Genomic DNA, 19,591 nt, shown 5'->3' with positions numbered 1-19,591 from the left:
AAAAAATAATAAAAAATAGGAAAAGTAAAATAAATGAAAAGCTAACAACAAAATATAAAACAATAACTTGATAAAATGGTAAAAATGGGGTTTCAGTAATGGGAGAAAGAAACATAAATAATTTAGCGTAAGTGCTTTTAAACTTTAAAGCAAAAATAATGTCAAAATAACAGGGAAAAAAGACAACAAAAGCACAATAAGAACCTCAAAAGAACACGAAAAAATCACTTCGGAGTTTTTTTTTTTTAAAAAAAAAAGAAAATTTTGGGTTTTCGTTTTCACTGTTTTTGACGTTTTTGTCGGGTTCTTGAAAAGAAGAAAGAAAGAAAGATGGGTTTCTTGTGATTATGAAATTTGATTTATTCAAGAGAAGCCTTAACCCTTGGCGCGCTCATCTAAGTTACTGGAAGTCAAGGCCTGCTTTCTAGAAGACTTTGGGATATTTTCTTCCAAAATATTCATCGGATAACCTCAAGTATATGCAAATGAACCAGTTAACTTCATATGCGAATTATGACTAGCACTACTCTGAAGGTCCAAATCCAAAAAGGTGCTTCTACGAATGCGATTAGCTTCCCGATCGAGCTGACGGACTACCACCATTTTTTTTTTAATGAAGACTGAACCAATTTGAAAGTTTGAACCTAAAAGCTTGTCCTCTGTTAATTAACAGGATTACATGGATAATCACTAACTTTGGTGGTCAATTTGGACTATCAGGAATGATATTCTTTTTAGGAATGCAACATACAACCATTCGGCCATTGCATCCATGGTCTGGACTGAGGTCTCTCTCATCTAGAGCTAGCCACCTTCAGGATTTGATGAATTTGTTTCTACCTTCCATTGTTTCTACTTAATTTCTGTTTTAAGGTTTGTTGTTCCCCTCTCAACACTCATTGGGAGCTGGTGGTATCTTTGTACATTGGCTTCGTTAATTAAGTTCATTTTCATCTCTCTCTCTACTGCTCATGTTTTCAAATTCATTCATCACAAACTTCTAATTCTAAATCGTTTTTCCGCTGAGAAGCCATGGGAACATCTTTTCACTTTCATCCGTTTAGTATCCAGTGGTTGCATGGTTGAATGTCATCTGTCCACAATAAACAAGCTCTTTTGGTAATTGAAAAGTGGAAATACATCTTCAGAAATGGTGCCTACAAATTTCTGTCGTCTACGGGAATTCTGCCGGCTTGCTATACGATATAACTAATCTGCAAAGACAAGCTGAGAACTGGCCCTCCTCTGCTTACTGCTTAGCAGAATGCACAAAAGAAAATCTTCTACTGGTTTCTACCTTGATAAAGATGAATATTAGTGAATGTCGTGCGATTTCGGCAGTCCCATGAACTTTGCTTTGAGTAGAGTTGGGGCAGTGTACAGTCAGATACTTCTGTCTCTGGATCTTAGTATTTTGGGCAGCAGATTCGATCTGTCCATCTTGTACAGTTCCAGCAATTCATTGAAGTGTTCGGTTCACCACGTTGACTAGAAAGACCATCTAAGCTACTGACACCTATACAAAAACACTAGCCTAACTATCATCATTTGAAGCAAGCCGGAACAGGGAAGAAGAACTTAAAGATTGACGTGCTACCAGGAAAAGGCAATTTACAATGCAACACTGCTTTCTAAAATTTGTCAAAGATGCAGCTCAACCCAGTACTGTGTAACAGAGCATATCAACAGTATTTACTTAATGTAACTTTTGGCAAAAGCGATACGGTACACCCTTGAAAATGGTTGTGTCGTACAAAGCAACACGATATTTTCAACTTTTTTTTAGAAAACTCCCTACCACCAAGCCTTAGACACTCTTAGAAGGTTGAGAGGAAGCTGAAAGCTCCAATGCTTTTGAGAAGCAAAACAAAATTTGAGGATAGATTTGTATGTAACAAATTGATCTTCCGTTGTGAAAGGAAAGGTTTTCACTTACTCTGTGCATAGGAGGTTGTTTTCACTTTTCACTGAGAAGTAACAAATATTTCATTTTTATCGGAGAATTCTGTTGTTTCGAAGGGATGATTTCAAACAACCTGCAAGAAGATAATACACACTAGTGAATAGTTGAACTTTCAGTTGAGAATAACATTTACTTTTTGTAAGAAACCGATTCCTACAGAGATTTCTTGACTGAAACATCATTGATTCTTCATAGGAATGGTAATCTTCTTGATTTTTTTGGTACTATTTTTCAGTTCTTTTCGTATTTCTAACTTAAAAAATAAGTTTACATTTTTTTTTTTTTGCATCAACTAGTGGTCCGACTAATGCACATCAACTAACACAATTTACAACATGGGTCCGTGTTCATCACCCTTGGACACTGTCAACTGCTGATATTCAGATAAGGATGAAGGGTCTCTTGTCATCAGCTTAACCCATTGAACGGATCATGTTGGTGCTCTCTAATTTGTAACTGAATAAAAAACAAAATCATATACAAGCAGAGTTCTTTATCTCAAGGACAGATTGCAGTAACAATGAAAATTGACGTAGCAATCAGATCAAACCAGACATACAAGACTGCAATTTCAGAATCAGCCTTGGGAACTCTTTACAAAGCCATAAGAGCAACCTGAGTATGCCAAGATGCCATGTGAATTGCCCATACCATAACATACAGGTAAGTTCGCCAATAGTCTTGCGATGGCGTTTCTTCAATCTTCTTCTCCTCTGATTGCTTGACCTGAATCACATTCAATTTGTTATAAAATTAACACATATAAAATAAAACAAGAAAAACTAACTGTTTAAATTATAAACATTGAAATTATCATCGACTTAGGAATTTGCGGTGAGACTTTAGTTTGATTGGACTGTAACCTCCACCAAGTACAGATGTAACCTGGACAACACTTGCCAAAGGCCCCAAATTCTAAGCAGAAAAATTGTGGGGCTTAGATTATTGGATTTTTGTCCATGGAAAGAGATGTCTTTAACCACAACAGAACCAGGTACCAACCAAGAACATGCCTTCCACTCATCAGTACTGGTTGTAAAATACAACAGAGTCTGTAGGCACACGTTGGCCTCCCTAAATGCAGAATAGTCTGGCTGCGGGTATAGAAACCTACAGATGGGAGCATAGCACAACCAAGAAAAGTAAAATCTCTACATAAGTTGAAATATTAGAAACCATACATGTATAAAAGGAAAATGAACTGAAGATCATACTGAATACTGTTTCATTCATAACTTACTTTCCAGCAAGCCCTTCCTGATTTCCTCCATCTCCTACAGTAATGTATACAGGAGCAGATTTATTTGGTACAGGATAACGTTGCCCACTTGTTACATTGTAGTTTATGTTGGAAATACGATACTGCAAAAGTCACATTTTTTTTTCTTTCTATATACATGGAACAACCATTTAAATAAGTGCCACACGCAATTGTCACGTTAAAAAAGAAACCAAGCACTGCAAAAAACACTGGACTTGCTCGACAGGAAAAGGAATCACTTCAGGTACATCCATCAAAAACTTATACATGTGATGCATCAAAAAGCATTTAGGACAAACTATAAAACCTCATTTTGTATTCTAGAAATAAAAAAACTTACAGTGTGATCACAAAAGCAGGTGTGACAATGTAGAAATAGCTACTATGAGTTTCTGCTGTGGGTCACTTTGTACAACTAGGCAGGAGTTAAACAAATCCTTATTCCAAATAATTTGGTGCAGCAAGGACATCAGTTGTTCCAAGGTACCGAGAACCAGTGTAGCTTGAAACAGCATCACTACATGTTGTTTGAGCACAAAGGAGCATGTTAAGATAATCATACTGCTGATAATTATTATATATTCTAGATCAATACAAAGGTAGATTGTCAACTATAAACTCCATAGTACAATATTAGTGAAAGATACACAAAGCCATAATTCACTGAGGGGAGAAAAAAATGCTGCTATTTTTTTTCTAAATTTCTTTTTCTTGTCCAAATTTTCTCAATTTTAAAGGATTATGTGTACTGTGGCTTATGCATTTGCAACTACTGCAGTCTGGAGATTCTACTTTCATGATCATCATGAATAGTGATCCCGGTTGTTCAATCATTTGATAACCAGAATCATTCTTTGATAAATGATCACTATACTCAATAGAATTTGATCAATCCTTTTTTCTGTTGTTAAGGTGGAGAACTGAACTAGGACACACCAAGGATTATAGCTGTGTGATCATTACACTTCGACTGATTTATTCTGTTCCACCTTTTGTAGAACTTAAATAAAAAAGAATAATACTTAAGACAGTCATGGATAGGAGCCTAAGACAATCAAGCAAAATACAATCCACAAAAGAAAATGATCTGTGGACAGCATCGTTGTTGTAAAGGTCATGAAGCCAGATGAATCATTACTGTGAGGCACAAAAGGGGAGGTCATAAGCATTTGTACCATAAAATTGATTTCCCACAGAATGAAATAGACATTAGCACGAAAAGAAAGAAGCTAATCAGCACCATGATGGAATGAGATACCACTTTCTATGAATCATAAATCATAAAAAAAGGAAGGCATATGACCTCATTTCAGAAACTAATGAAAGATTTGACACATACCGATCTCTCATATGCATGTACATAGACATGCAAATACAAGGTCAACTTTGTACTTGACAAACCATTTCTCAAAAACTACACACATGCTTTCACCCTCCATGTAATGTGCATAATTGCTGTTGTATAAAGGCGCATGCATGGGAACTATAAGCCAGGGAGTCATTTCCCTATCCACATTTTGCAGTTCACCTTTCAACTATTGCCATTGAGGTGTGTACTTCACTGTCAAAAAGGATAACCTTAGTCAGGTGAACAATCAAGGCATTAGACAAGGAAAATAAGCATTTATAATAATGTAATACTGCTTCATGTATGCCAATTAAGTAGCAATGGCAAGAAGATAGGAGAAGTGCTAATTAAAAAGTCAATCCATAACTAACCACGTATATTCAGCAAAAAACCCTCTTCTTGTTTGACAACGATAAAAAATCAAGTGGAATAATTTGTGAATACCATGAGCATATAGGTAAATAGAAATAAGGAAATAATACCATATAGAAACGTTAAAGAGGATATGACATAATCATGCAATTCCTTACAAAGAATTGACCAGAACTGAAACAGAAAAATACAAAAAGAGGAACCAAGTACAAAAGATAACGTACATACGTTATATATATGTGTGAGTGTAACTATTACATATACATATATATATATATATATATATATATTCAAATTTTTATCAGCAGTCCACCAGCATTCAGTCAGTTCAACCATTTTCCAATCGGTTTTTGAAATTCAACGTACAGATGAATGCAAAATATTGAAGTCTATCAGCCTCAAAAGAAACATCTAAAATGGATGTGTGGATCACTCTTTGTAAGGAATCAAAATTAAAGCTTTATATTCTCCAAAAATAGGGAGTCATAAGATCACATCCACGCATTGGATTTCGTTGATTTTTTACAGGCCTATAGATTTGTGAATTTGACCTCATCTATGAGGTTGGATTTGTGAAATATGCCCAGCAACTGTGGACGCGCCGGACAGCCAACCATCTCAGAGAATGCAAATTTTGAATTTATATATATGATAGAACATGTGTTTACAATTATTATAGATAAGTATATACATATGAAGCATGTCAATATGCATATATTTATGTGTACATTATTTAAATGAGTATATATTAATATTAATGGTAATAGATAAACATTTCAATGGGAATCTCTCATTTATAGTGAGATTGGTTCTCATATATTAAACCAAACACTACCATAATGTATGTTTGTATCAATTGCTGATGCAAGCATGTCAAGAGTTCGAGTGGGCTGTCACCCATACCATGATATAGGGGTATACTATAGCGTTTCTCATCTTCAGTCCAGATCTCAAAATATATAGGGCCTATCAGATTCTACCCAAGATCTAATGGTAACATACAATTCACATCTGGGTAAGAATGTACTCGACCAAGCCATCTTAGCATGTTATGAGAACGACAGAGTTAACCCATTCCACCAGATCTAAATATCACAGAAGTATGGATCAAATTCCGGTCCTAAAACCCAACTGTATCTAAATCTGAATCAAGAACTGATTTACTAAAGATAAACACAATGAGTAAAGCAGAACCTAGCAACATTAAATGGATCTGGTCTCTGATATAAAACTAGATTAATATACTTGGCAGAACCCTGAGAAGGACAGATATAACAAGGAAAAATATTATCATACCAAAGGGAGAATAGCTAGATAGCACAATGATATGAGCAGACGCATGCCTCACTGCATACCGAAGAGAAGAGCTACTCTTTGATGCCATGTAAGGTGTAAAATAACGATGTTGATAAGGTCTGAAAGGAGTGACTTCCCCCTGCAATGACGACAAACTACGTCAAACACTTTCAACTTTGCAAAGGTCACTGTTGAACAAGAAGTATATGAGTACTTAAAAATAACTCCGACATTTTTGCAAGGGGTAATTACCTGCTTTACAAATAGCACAGCTTGTCACGATTTTTAATGCTTATAAGGTTGTGCCCTTATTTGAGGAATTCAATCAACTGCACTTTACGCAAAATGACTGGACAGATATAGTCAATTTAAACCCAATTGTAACATAATTGGTCCCCCCACAATGCAACATGGTTGAACTGTTTGGGAAACCATGGATTTTACTCGATGCGAAAGGAAAAAAAAAGGAAAATTTGAAGGCCTTGATCTGATATGGAAGATGGTAGCATATATTGCGAGGGAATGTTTGTGCAAGACCACTTCTTCTAATCATGATATAAGCATTAGCAATTTTGCATTCTTCTTACCAGATCAGCCTTGTACTCAATTTTGTGGTTCCCAACTCTCCATTTCCATGGCTGATAAGCAACACCTCCGCTCAATAAAACGCCCCCACGAGTCCCAGTGAATACCATTGTCATATTTATAATTGTCAGCATAAAACTGTCTAACCACCGTCTGCATGTAATGCTCTAGTGTGGAAAGAGAACTAAATGTTTGGCTCAAGTCACCTGCAAAATAGTGAGACTAGTGTAATTCATGCAACAAAATTTGTTCCTTGAACAATTACAATTGAGTAAAAAAGGAAGGTGCATGGAATGAAACTGTGGATCAAATGTATTAGGAATTCATATACTAAACCTGTTTGCCATTGTAATTGTTAAAGAAAGGACAAAATTAAGATTTCTGGACTTACTATTATAAGGTTGTAAGAAAAAAACATTGTTGTCCAAGTTCAATCCAACAGCTTCATTTATGGGTGACCTGGCTGGTTTATGTGTCTGTTTTGTAAGGGTTTTATTACTTGGGATTTTAGGTTATTAAGGAATGATTTTGATAAACTTTTAACATTTAGTTGTTTTAAGGAAATGGTTTCTCAGAATTTTTAGTATTGGAAGAACTATCAGCCTTGCAATGGTAGAGGAACTGATACACGTCAGTTTCTTGTTAACACCTAGTGTAGTTTTAAAATGCTGAAGGATTGTCACTTGAGTTGTCAAAATGGAAGTCGGACATAGGTCAATCAAGACCTTAAAAAGATTAATTGGGACTAGTCATCACTTGTTGGTCCGAGTCTATTGACTACAAATAAAAAAATGCATGTGTTTATTTAGAAACAAAAACAGAAGCATACACATACCTACATAATGAATGCACATGCATGTTGTTAGTTAGTTGACTAGGCTGACTGATTTGACTAGTTTGACTAACTAACTGCTGTCAATCAATAATCAACTCAACCAACCAATCAGACTGGTCTGCTGATTCACCGGGATTTTGACAAAATAGATCTTATGCGCATACCATGAAGAGGGAAAAAAAATGCTTACAATCTTGGATGCTTTGATCAGGTGTTTGCAAATCTATTTGCCATACGACCAGCTTTCTTGGCTGTTAGCTTTTTGGGATGTGAACTCAAGTCAACTGAGGCAGGTTGGGATTAATTAAACCATGCACGAAGACCAGTTTTGCATTGGGTTACTACAATTAATATGAGAGTGAAGTTCAACACTTGGACCTAGGAACCCACATGCAGGGTGCATGTGCATCAAGCAGGAGCTGGGTTGTGACATCCCAACAGGTGGAGATCGCTGATTTAAATCTTATGTTAAACATCTAGAGAAAAGATGAGGCATTTGTAAATTGTGGTCCCCAATTACCAACGGACCTAGTTGTGGTCCCCAATTACCAACGGACCTAGTTCATAGCCTTTTCTGGTATAGAAGAAAGTTAGCTATGGGGCAGGTTAGGATCTGCTAGACCAAGCAGCTATGTTAGTTCCAAATAAAGTCGTTACAATTGGTATCAGAGTCAAATCCCACACTCAGACCTGAGGTCCTACATACTCAGACCTGAGGTCCTACATGCATGAAGACATGAGCTTTAATGGGAGTAGATTGTAATAACCTGTATATGATAGAATAGAGAATAGTACTCTATAGAATATTTTCAGACTAATCCTGTATCAAAGAGTTTTAGAAATCTTCAGGGGTCTGTGTACTTGTTTGATATACCACCAGTTGGCCTGCTTAGTGGCCTTTTAAGGTATAAACCAAAGTCAAATGCAAGGAAATTTGAGATATGAACCATATACTTAAATCGACTTTGAACCAAGTCACTACATTTAGTATCAAAACCAAGTTCAGTACTCAAACCTGAAGTCCCACATGTGCATACACCCTGTGCCTTGTTTGCTTATTAGCCAAAAAAGTGCTTAGGTGCACCTAGACCCTAGGTTCCCACCTTTTCGATTAGGCTAGACCACCTAAGCGCCTAAAGTCAAAAAACGTTACAAAATTTTTTCTCCCATTTTCTTTTTCTTCTACTTTTACCCTCTTTCATTTTTCTTCTTCTGCTTTTTTCCCTTTTTGTTTTCCTTGTCCTCCTTTCTCTTCATCTTCTTCTTCTTCTTCATCATTTTTCCTTTGTTATGTTGTCTTTGGCCCAGGTAAGCCTTTCTACCAGTTCCTAGTGTAAACAGCATTATATATATATATATATATATATATATATATATATATATATAGTCTTGTAATTTTATTATCTTACCCTAATTATCATTTAACGTGAGAATAGGGCAGTCTATTGAATAACGAATAGAACTTTCTCTCTCTCTCTCTCTCTCTCTCTCTTTCTCTTGCTAACCAGTGTCCCCTATGTCTTGTTGCGACTGAGTCTCGGGTCCACCTTTTTACTTCTTGCCCTTTTTTCTCTAGTGTCCTTGCTTCTACTTGGCTTTCCCTTGTTAGTAATCTTCCAAACCCACCATCCATTCGTCTTTTCTTTCTCTTTTGTCCTTCCCCCCACCTGACTGCTTCCTGGGGTAATGTCTGGAGGCCGTGGCTCATTTCAGCTTGGTGGCGCATTTGGGGGGAGCGCAACAACAGGGTCTTCAGGGGCACCTTCTCTTCACCATATTCTGTGGCTCGTCTTGCGCAAGGGGATATCCAGTTCGCCATTCGGCTAAAGCGCCGCCGCCTAACTGCGGTTGGATGACTGTGCTGTTTCGTCTTTCCTCTTTTCTCATATTTTTCTGTGCATTGTATTATATATTTGTTCCTCCTGCTTGTGTTTTTTGTGTAATTTTGTTCTTTGCGGATTGTTTTTGTATTTAGGGGACCTCTTGTCCCCAAATTTTGTTATATATTCCCATTTTATCGGCTCTCTCTCTCTCTCTCTCGCTCTCCACCTCTTCTCCTCTCACTCTCGTCTTGCTTCCAGCAACATGATATCAGAGCCCAACCCTTCTTGGGACTGACACCTATTTCTCTCCCTTGTCATCTTAACCATCTTCTTCCTCCTTTTTGGTTATCATTGGAGATTTTGTGAGTCAAATTTGTGGATCGTGCATGTTGGGGCTCGATCTAATAGATTGATGCCTTGTTGGAGTGGAAGTGGTTGCAACAAGTGGACGTGGTTGCAAAATCTGATAAACGTGAGAACAACAGAGTATTCATCACTGTCGCTGGTAACTTCTGCTAAACGTGGGAATAGCAGAGTCCTCTTCCTTGTCGCTGGTAACTTCTGCTTAGCGTGGGAACAACAGTAAGTGTTAAAAGTGATTTTTATCATGTATGTGGAATATATGATCAGTCTTCAAGTTGTGGCGTGGCGTGGATGTTAGGACTGATACATGGGGAGTTAAACAAGGCACGGAAAAACATACTTACGATGACATGCTTCTTGTCTATCGTGAACCAGTTCTCTACGTTATAAAGTGAAATTTTATTTTGAGCAGAAATCTTCTTATCTTCTGTTTATTGCTTTGACTATTGTTGCGTGTTCTACTTACTGCTCACTGCTGATTTAGGGGGAAGGGGGAGATTTTAGTGTATATACTGTGGCAAATTGAGACATTTAGAAGATAGATGTTGGGACAAACATGATCGTCCAGCTCCTAGTTCCTAGGGAAGAGGATTCAGTACCTCAGGTGGCAGAAGAAGATTCACTTCTCATATTCTTGTAGGGTCTGCCCGAGCTGCTACATCACTTGAAGAGACTCCTGATAGCTCCTTGACGACTACTGATAGCTCCACGGTGACTATGAACAAGTTTGAGTATGATCAGCTTATGGCTCAGCGATCTATCCCTGCCTTGACGTCTGCTATTGCATCCTCAGTTGTGGTGGATTCTTCTTTGTCTGTTGGTAGTACTTCTAGTGAACCAGGTACTCTGTGGATTATTGATTCTGGGGCTTCGAAACATTTCTGCAGTCAGCCTCATTCATTTACCTTATTGCATTGTTTTGCACAACCTCAACATGTTAGACTTGCCAATGGGAAACTTTCTCCTATTATGGGAGTTGGGGATGTGAAAGTCTCTAATTCTATATCTCTTTCCAATGTTTTATACGCTCCAGAATTTCCTGCTAACCTTTTGTCTATTACTCAGTTGACAAAGGATTTGCAATGTAGAGCCATATTTAATCTTGGTTTATGTATTTTTCAGGACTTGCAAAATGGGAAGACGACTGGTGGCAGCCATGAGCACAAGGGAGTTTACCTTTTTGTCAGGACCAATGGAGGGTGTGGCATCTATGGATCTATCTAAGCCTACCCCGTATGAGTGGCATCTCCGACTCGGCCATCCTTCGTTATCCAAGCTCTGTGGTGTCCTCGTTAATATTTATGTGTCTGAGTCATTCCAGTGTGAGGCCTGTCAATTGGGCATCCTTCATTATCCAAGCTCCGTGGTGTCCTCCCTAATATTTCTGTGTCTGAGTCATTCCAGTGTGAGACTTGTCAATTGGGCAAACACACTAGAAGTAGTTTTCCTTCCAGTATTAGTTCGTCGAGTCATGCAGTTTTTTATCTCATTCATGTCGATGTTTGGGGGCCTAGCTGGGCCAAGTTTAGGTTTTACCTTATTATTGTTGATGATTTTTCTCATCTTAGTTGAGTGTTCTTGTTAAAAGAGATGTATGAAGTTATTTGTATTCTTCAAAATTTCATTATCGAAATAAAGACTCAGTTTGATTCCATTGTCAAAAACATTCGCACTGGTAATACTTGTGAGTTCAAATCCAATACATTGCTGCAATTTTATACCAAATATGGAATTTGCCCCAATTTACTTGTCCCCACACTTCTCAACAAAATGGTATTGTTGAACGCAAACATCGTCAACTATTAGACATGGCTCATACTCTCATGATACAGAGTTGTATTCCGGCACAATTTTGGGGTGATGCCATACTCACTGCATGTTACCTAATTAACCGTCTTCAATCCTCATCCACTGGCAATCAAATTCCTATTCAAGTTCTCTATCCATATAGACCCTTGTTTTCCCTTCCACCCAAAATCTTTGGGTGTACTTGCTTTGTTCACATCCTTGGTACTAATAGGGACAAACTTGGGGCACAACCGATTAAATGTATTTTTCATTGATTATCCAAAACACCAAAAGGGTTATGTCTGTTTTGACTTTCATACTCATAAGCAGTACATCAGTGCATATGTTACATTCTTTGAGTCACGTCCTTATTTCAAGTCTACTCCATCACTATCAGACAAGTCGGTCTCTATTCCTTTACCTATACCACCAGTTCTCTTGCAATATATTTTGTGTGCTACCGATTCACCCCCTAGTGTCAATAGATTTCATGATCCCCCATTGGTATACCCGCCGACATGCTTCTGCTCATGGCTGCCCACCAGTTGCTTCTCAGGATGTAAGTATACCTGACCTCACTGCTCCTCCTCCACAGGATGCTTCTAAAATATCATTGGACTTACCGATTGCCTTGCGCAAAGGCAAACGACAGTGTACTCTGCATCCTATATCTCAATTTGTTTCTACTGACAATATTGGTGGTAGCTTACAACAGTTTGTGTCAGCCTTGTCAGTGCATTCAATTCTTTCTTATAACCACCAGACATTACTTGACCCGAAGTGGCGGCAAACTATGCAGGATGAGATGGAGACACTACTGCAATGTGGGACATGAGAATTGGTTGATCCCCCTTCTGGGTGTGATGTCGTGGGCTCCAAATGGGTTTTTACCATAAAGTATTTATCTATTGGCTCAGTAGAACACTACAAAGCTCGTCTGGTCACAAAAGGGTATACTCAAACATATAGCGTCAATTTCTTTGAGACTTTTTCTCCTGTGGCCAGGATGGGCACCATACGTCATATTGTGTCAGTTGTTGTACATTATGATTGGCCCTTATATCAGTTGGATGTCAAAAATGCTTTCTTGTATGAGGATCTTGATGAGGCAGTTTATATGCAGCAGCCTTCTGGCTTTGAACGTCCGGGGGAGTGTAGTAAGGTGTGCAGGTTGAAGAAAGCTATATATGGTTTGAAACAAAGTCCTCGTGCTTGGTATCACAAATTCTCAGAAGTTGTGTTAGAATGTGGCTTTAAGAGGTCTCCGCTGGGCCATTCGTTGTTTATCAAGAAAGGATCGAGAGGTATAGTTGTGCTAGTGGTGTATGTTGATGATATTGTTTTGACAGATGAATGTGAGCAGCGGTAACTCAAACAAAGAAATTTCTACAAAAACACTTTGTTACCAAAGATCTTGGCCAGTTGCGGTTCTTTCTTGGCATTGAAGTTGCTCGTAGTAAGGAAGGTCTAGTGTTATCACAAAGGAAGTATGTTCTTGATCTTTTACAGGACACAGGGATGCTAGGAGCTAAACCTGCAACTCTTCCCATAAACCTTAAGGAACATCTATATGATGATGACTCAAAAGAGATAACTTCACAAGCCTACAGATCATTGATTGGTAAGCTTCTTTATGTGACAGTAACTCGACCAGATATTAGCTTCGCTGTGGGAACATTAAGTCAATTCATAAAAAACCAAAAAAGTTACATTGGGATGCAGCTATGCTAATTGTCAAGTATTTGAAGTCCTCACCTGGTAAAGGCCTTTTCTTTAGAAAATGTACATCTCTTAATGTTAGGGCTGCACAACGAGTCGAGCCAACTCGGGCTCGACTCGAACTCGCCCGCATAAACTTGACTCGAGCTCGACTCGTTTATAAACGAGTCGAGTTCAAGCTCAAACTTAAGCTCGAGTCATTAAATGAGTTGAGTTTGAGTTGAAGGAACTCAACTCGTTTAAGCTCGACTCGACTCGTTATGTACAACTAAGTCGAGCGTGACCTTTAATCAATCGAGCCGGTTAAAACTTGCGTAACCTTTAATCAACCGAGCCGGTTAAAACTTAAAAGTCAAGCAAAACTAGCGTCCGAATCTTTCAAAACCCTAATATCTCTCTCTCTCTCTCTCTCAAGGCTAGCGGTAAGGATTTCTCTTTCATTCGTCCACTGGGTTAGGGTTTTCTCCTTCGTTCGTCCACTGGGGTTAGGGTTTTCTCCTTCGTTCGTCCACTGGGGTTATTCGTTCTCCTCACAAAGAGATCACGAGAGAGAGATGTTGGGTTTCAAAGCAAGGAGGGCTCTAGGACAGCGGCAACCAGGTGCTCCTTCAACAAAAATGTCTCTGCTTGCCGCAATGTCTTGAAGCTTCAAATCAAGATCAATGAGCAGTTCAAGAAGATCGTTGATGCCTACTTCAATACTTTTGGGTATGAATCTACCATTGCATCATTCTCCCTCTAGTATATCTGCTCTTCTATCGACTTTTTCCTTTTGATTAAGATCGTTGATGTTTGCGTCAAGACATTTGGGCACATTTGGCCATGAATCTGCCACTCTCATCCTTGCTCACTATTGATGCTCTTCTATCAAAATCGTCAAGACATTTGGGCATGAATCTGCCATCGCCTTTTGTCCTATAACAGTATGGATTCTCTTCTATCAACCTTTTCTTTTTGCTAATCTTTGCATTTGCTATTTTAATTTTTAATCGATTAATTTTTGTCGTCGAGGGCGATTCCTACTGCCTCATTATGTCCCTTTTCTTTTCACTTGTTACATGATATCAACCATGAATAGTATCTGTATCTCCCTTCACTCTCTACTTTTCAATTACCAAATACAGGATAAACGAGCTTAAACGAGCTGACGAGTCGATCTCGAGCTCAAATACAGTTTCTCGAGTCAAGCTCGACTTAGACTTGTGAAGCTCGTGTCGAGCTCGAGTCGAGCTCGAGCTGACCAAACATGAGTCGAGCCGAGCTCGTGCTGGCCAAGCTCGAGCTCGACTCGGCTCGTGTGCAGCCCTACTTAATGTTGAAGCTTATAGCGATGCAGGTTATGCAGGCTCAGTTGATGACAGGAAGTCTACCACAGGGTTTTGTGTGTTTGTGGGAGGAAATCTCATATCTTGGAGAAGCAAGAAACAAAATGTTGTTTCTAGGTCTATTGCAGAGTCTGAATACCGAGCTATGGCTCAAACCGCAGTTGAAATGACATTGTCTAGATCCTTACTTGAGAGACTTCGTATTTCTACTCCTATATCTATGAAGATGTTTTGTGATAACAGGGTTGCCACCTACATTACCAATAATCTTGTATTTCATGAAAGGACAAAGCACATTGAATAGATTGCCATTACATTCGTGATATGGTTCAACAGAAAATCATCTCCACTGTAAATCAAATGTATTAGGAATTCATATACTAAACCTGTTTGCCATTGTAATTGTTAAAGAAAGAACAAAATTAACATTTCTGGACTTACTATTATAAGGTTGTAAGAAAAAAACATTGTTGTCCAAGTTCAATCCAACAGCTCCATTTATGGGTGACCTGGCTGGTTTATGTGCCTGTTTTGGAAGGGTTTTATTACTTGCTATTTTAGGTTCTTAAAGAATGCTTTTGATAAACTTTTAACATTTAGTTGTTTTAAGGAAATGGTTTCTCAGAATTTTTAGTATTGGAAGAACTATCAGCCTTGCAATGTTAGAGGAACTGATACACGTCAGTTTCTTGTTAACACCTAGTGTAGTTTTAAAATGCTGAAGGATTGTCCCTTGAGTTTCCAAAATGGAAGTCGGACATAGATCAATCAAGATCTTAAAAAGATTAATTGGGACTAGTCATGACTTGTTGGTCCGAGTCAATTGACTACAAATAAATAAATGCATGTGTTTATATAGAAAAAAAACAGAAGCATAAACATACCTACATAATGAATGCACATACATGTTGTTAGTTAGTTGACTAGGCTGACTGATTTGACTAGTTTGACCAACTAACTCCTGTCAATCAATAATCATCTCAACCAACCAATCAGACTGGTCTGTCAATTCACCAGGATTTTGACAAAAAAGATCTTATGCACATACCATGAAAAGGAAAAAAAAACGCTTACACTTCGATGCTTTGATCAGGTGTTTGCAAATCTATTTGCCATATGACCAGCTTTCTTGGCTGTTAGCCTTTTGGGATGTGAACTCAAGTCAACTGAGGCATGTTGGGATTAATTAAACCAAGCACGAAGACCAGTTTTGCATTGGGTTACTACAATTAATATGAGAGTGAAGTTCAACACTTGGACCTAGGAACCATGCAGGGTGCATGTGCATCAAGCAGGAACTGGGTTGTGACCTCCCAACAGGTGGAGATCGCTGATTTAAATCATATGTTAAACATCTAGAGAAAATATGAGGCATTTGTAAATTGTGGTCCCCAATTACCAACGGACCTAGTTCATAACCTTTTCTGGTATAGAAGAAAGTTAGCTATGGGGCAGGTTAGGATCTGCTAGACCAAGCAGCTATGTTAGTTCCAGATAAAGTCGTTACAATTGGTATCAGAGTCAAATCCCACACTCAGACCTGAGGTCCTACATGCATGAAGACATGAGCCTTAAATGAAGTAGATTGTAATAACCTGTATATGATAGAATAGAGAATAGTACTCTACAGAATATTTTCAGACTAGTCCTGTATCAAAGAGTTTTAGAAACCTTCAGGGGTCTGTGTACTTGTTTGATGTACCACCAGTTGTCCTGCTTAGTGGCCTTTTAAGGTATAAACCAAAGTCAAATGCAAGGCAATTTGAGATATGAACCAGACACTTAAATTGACTTTGAACCAAGTCACTACCTTTAGTATCAAAACCAAGTTTAGTACTCAAACCTGAAGTCCCACATGTGCATACACCCTGTGCCTTGTTTGCTTATTAGCCAAAAAAGTGCTTAGGTGCCCCTAGACCCTAGGTTCCCACCTTTTCGATTAGGCTTAGACCACCTAAGCGCCTAAAGTAAAAAAACGTTACAAAATTTTTTCTCCCATTTTCTTTTTCTTGTACTTTTACCCTCTTTCATTTTTCTTCTTCTGCTTTTTTCCCTTCTTGTTTTCCTTTTCCTCCTTTCTCTTCATCTTCTTCTTCTTCTTCATCCTTTTTCCTTTCTTGTGTTGTCTTTGGCCCAGGTAGGCCTTTCTACCAGTTGTCCTAGTTTACAGCATTATATATATATATATATATATATATATATATATATATATATATATAAACCAACTCTGAGGCAGGTTGGGACCGCCAAACTGAACACCTAAGTCAATTTTGGACTAGATCACAGAATGTTCCCAATACGACACTAAGTAAAAATGAATAGCAATGATGCATATTACAAGAAAAGGAGGGGAAGAATATGAGATTATATATAAGATCATAATTTTTTCAAAAGGAGAAAGGAAAATAGGTTCAAGTTATGTCAAATAGCTTGTGGATTACGGGATTTCGCCTAAGTTAGTTACTTCCTTGGGGTACTTCATTGATTATATGTACCATCAGGTTATTTGTTTCTCACAGCACCACAGGTGACTCACATATTGAACAATTTTCATACTGGGATGATTACTTCACAGCAAGATCTACCTGTTTTAGATATAAAATAAAGCCAGTAGAAAACATGAGATGCTTGATTCATTATCTGTCCAGCATCTGATTTAAAGACATCAGAGCCAACATTTTCAGTCAAAAGGCCATTTTTTGGCACAATATGCTGCAAGAAGATATGGAAGTTGCCTGAATTACCACAAGAACCAGATGACAAGTGTTCAACACTAAAAGAAGTAAAAGCACAAAGATGTTAGGAAGAACCAAGTAACCAATGGTCAAAGTTAAATAGCTGTCAAAGCACCAAAAAAGGTTTACTGCAGAGAAAACCAGAGTTCAATCCAGAGTCATCTTTCAAGGTAGTCACTAACAGTACCTCCAGCTGAGAAGATTATAATTTCTAATATATATTCGACAAGAAAAGTCTCTTTCAAATTCATCGGAAAAATGTTAACCTCTGATCTTGCCCTTCACAACATGATGGAGAAACCATTAGTGAAAGAATAAAACAACGACAAGTGCACATTAATAGAGACCCCACCATATGAACATTATGAGTTATCTAAAAGGGACCCAATGGGCATGGGCCTATTTTGCCAGGATCAAAATGGGGCCTCGCTAAAAGGGGCATGGACTAATGAGTTTCTACCACAACCACCAAGTGTCCTGCTCAGCACTTGGTCTTCCACCACAAACATGTACACATATATGTGCACATGAAGGCCTAAAGGTGAATGAGTGAAAATCTGTTCTCTTCCCCTTTTTTCTACCTTTTGCAAACAAACCCCATAGAATCTACATGACGTGATTCTATCATAGAAGTTGTTCAAATACTACAAAATCAAACATAGACGATGAGGAAAACTGCACTTATTTCATTCTGCATTACGGTACAAGAGTTGCAGCTTATGACACCACACTGCTCAGAGCCTCAGAACAAGAAAAGATACAATAAATGGTGTGTAACCCTAACTTAAGAACTTGCATTACGGTACAAGAGTTGCAGCTTATGACACCACACTGCTCAGAGCCTCAGAACAAGAAAAGATACAATAAATGGTGTGTAACCCTAACTTAAGAACTATACAGGACAGTAAAAGTTTAAATTGCACCTCACTAATATGTATGACAACAATAAAGGGACTATGACTGGGACATAACTAAAAGATGTGCAGAATAAGTGAATTCAAATGGAATATTTTTATTAAAGGCGCTCATTAAAAACTCTAATATTTTTCGGGGGAGCACTATTTATAAATGAATAAAACATTTAATATGTCAATTTGAAAACAAAAGATTTTTGTGAAGCTGGTGTGGGCTCCGCCACTCTTGTAACCTGCATTGAAAACTTTTTGTAACCTACAAGAGTGGTGTTTGTACTGAGCGCCTTTCAACCTAAAATTCCTGGCCAGGCCACTGGTTACAAGCTGAGCTGATTGATAGATACCTTGGTGGCTTTGATTGATAGAAGCCTTGGTGGCTGTGAATATGCCTTTCAAGATGCTTTTCATCCCTCATATGACGTAAGTCCCAAGCAATCAATCTGTTGGTGTCCTCAGCCTGTCCATCCCATTCATAACAAATACTTTACAGAAATATACTTTGTTTTTCAAGGAATAACAAACACACGCCAAAATTTGAACATATTTCATTTATCCTCCCGAATTTAATCTGTTTTTATTAGAAAGTTTTTCTTTCATTGTAATGTTTCTTTTTCTTTTTTGGGTGTAATTTTGGCCATTAAAGTTATATATATTTATTGGGTGCATCTGATTCAGGACCGAGTTCAGACACTTAAGGGATTTTACAATTATTAAAAAGCGTTAAATCTAAAAAAAATCCACCAACTTGATTGGGAGGGTGACTTGTGTGTTAAGGCATTAAGGCATCGCATGGAATACTCTGACCACTCGATATGATGCGTCAGTATGCATCATGTCAAGCGGTTGAGGCATTCCATCACCACAAGTGGAATGCCCTAACAAATAGTTGAGTTGTTTCTACCTTTTAAGTTTCAACATAAGTTATTCTCATTGCGTCTAAATCTGGATCTGAATCTTAATTGAACCCGACTCCAAGTAAAATTTGAATACATATCTGAACCTGATCCAGTTTTGGTTAACAAAAATCCATTGCAGATTATATGTACCCAATCAGGTCTGACTAAGCAAAGGCTAATCAAGATCTAAGCTGAACCGGTTTGTGTTCTTAAAACTAAATCCAAAGTTCATCAACTATTCAAAATATCAGATTGCACAATTCGATTTCATTACTTAATAGATCCAGTTGATATTCCTTTGGTTTGGATCCTTCAAGTATGATACAGAAGAAACTAATCCGACTTGGTTGGTTAATTAATTAGCAGGG

General features: G+C 37.9%; 1 pseudogene; it reads right to left on the bottom strand.

Annotated features, from left to right (window-relative positions):
• Positions 1–1,166: 1,166 nt before the first annotated feature.
• On the bottom strand, positions 1,167–18,738 carry LOC116253179 (phosphoenolpyruvate phosphatase-like; annotated as a pseudogene).
• Positions 18,739–19,591: the final 853 nt, after the last annotated feature.

The sequence above is a fragment of the Nymphaea colorata genome, chromosome 4, assembly GCF_008831285.2.
Source record: "Nymphaea colorata isolate Beijing-Zhang1983 chromosome 4, ASM883128v2, whole genome shotgun sequence".
In the NCBI taxonomy this organism is placed as follows: Eukaryota; Viridiplantae; Streptophyta; class Magnoliopsida; order Nymphaeales; family Nymphaeaceae; genus Nymphaea; species Nymphaea colorata.
This window is presented reverse-complemented; position numbering and strand designations above follow the sequence as displayed.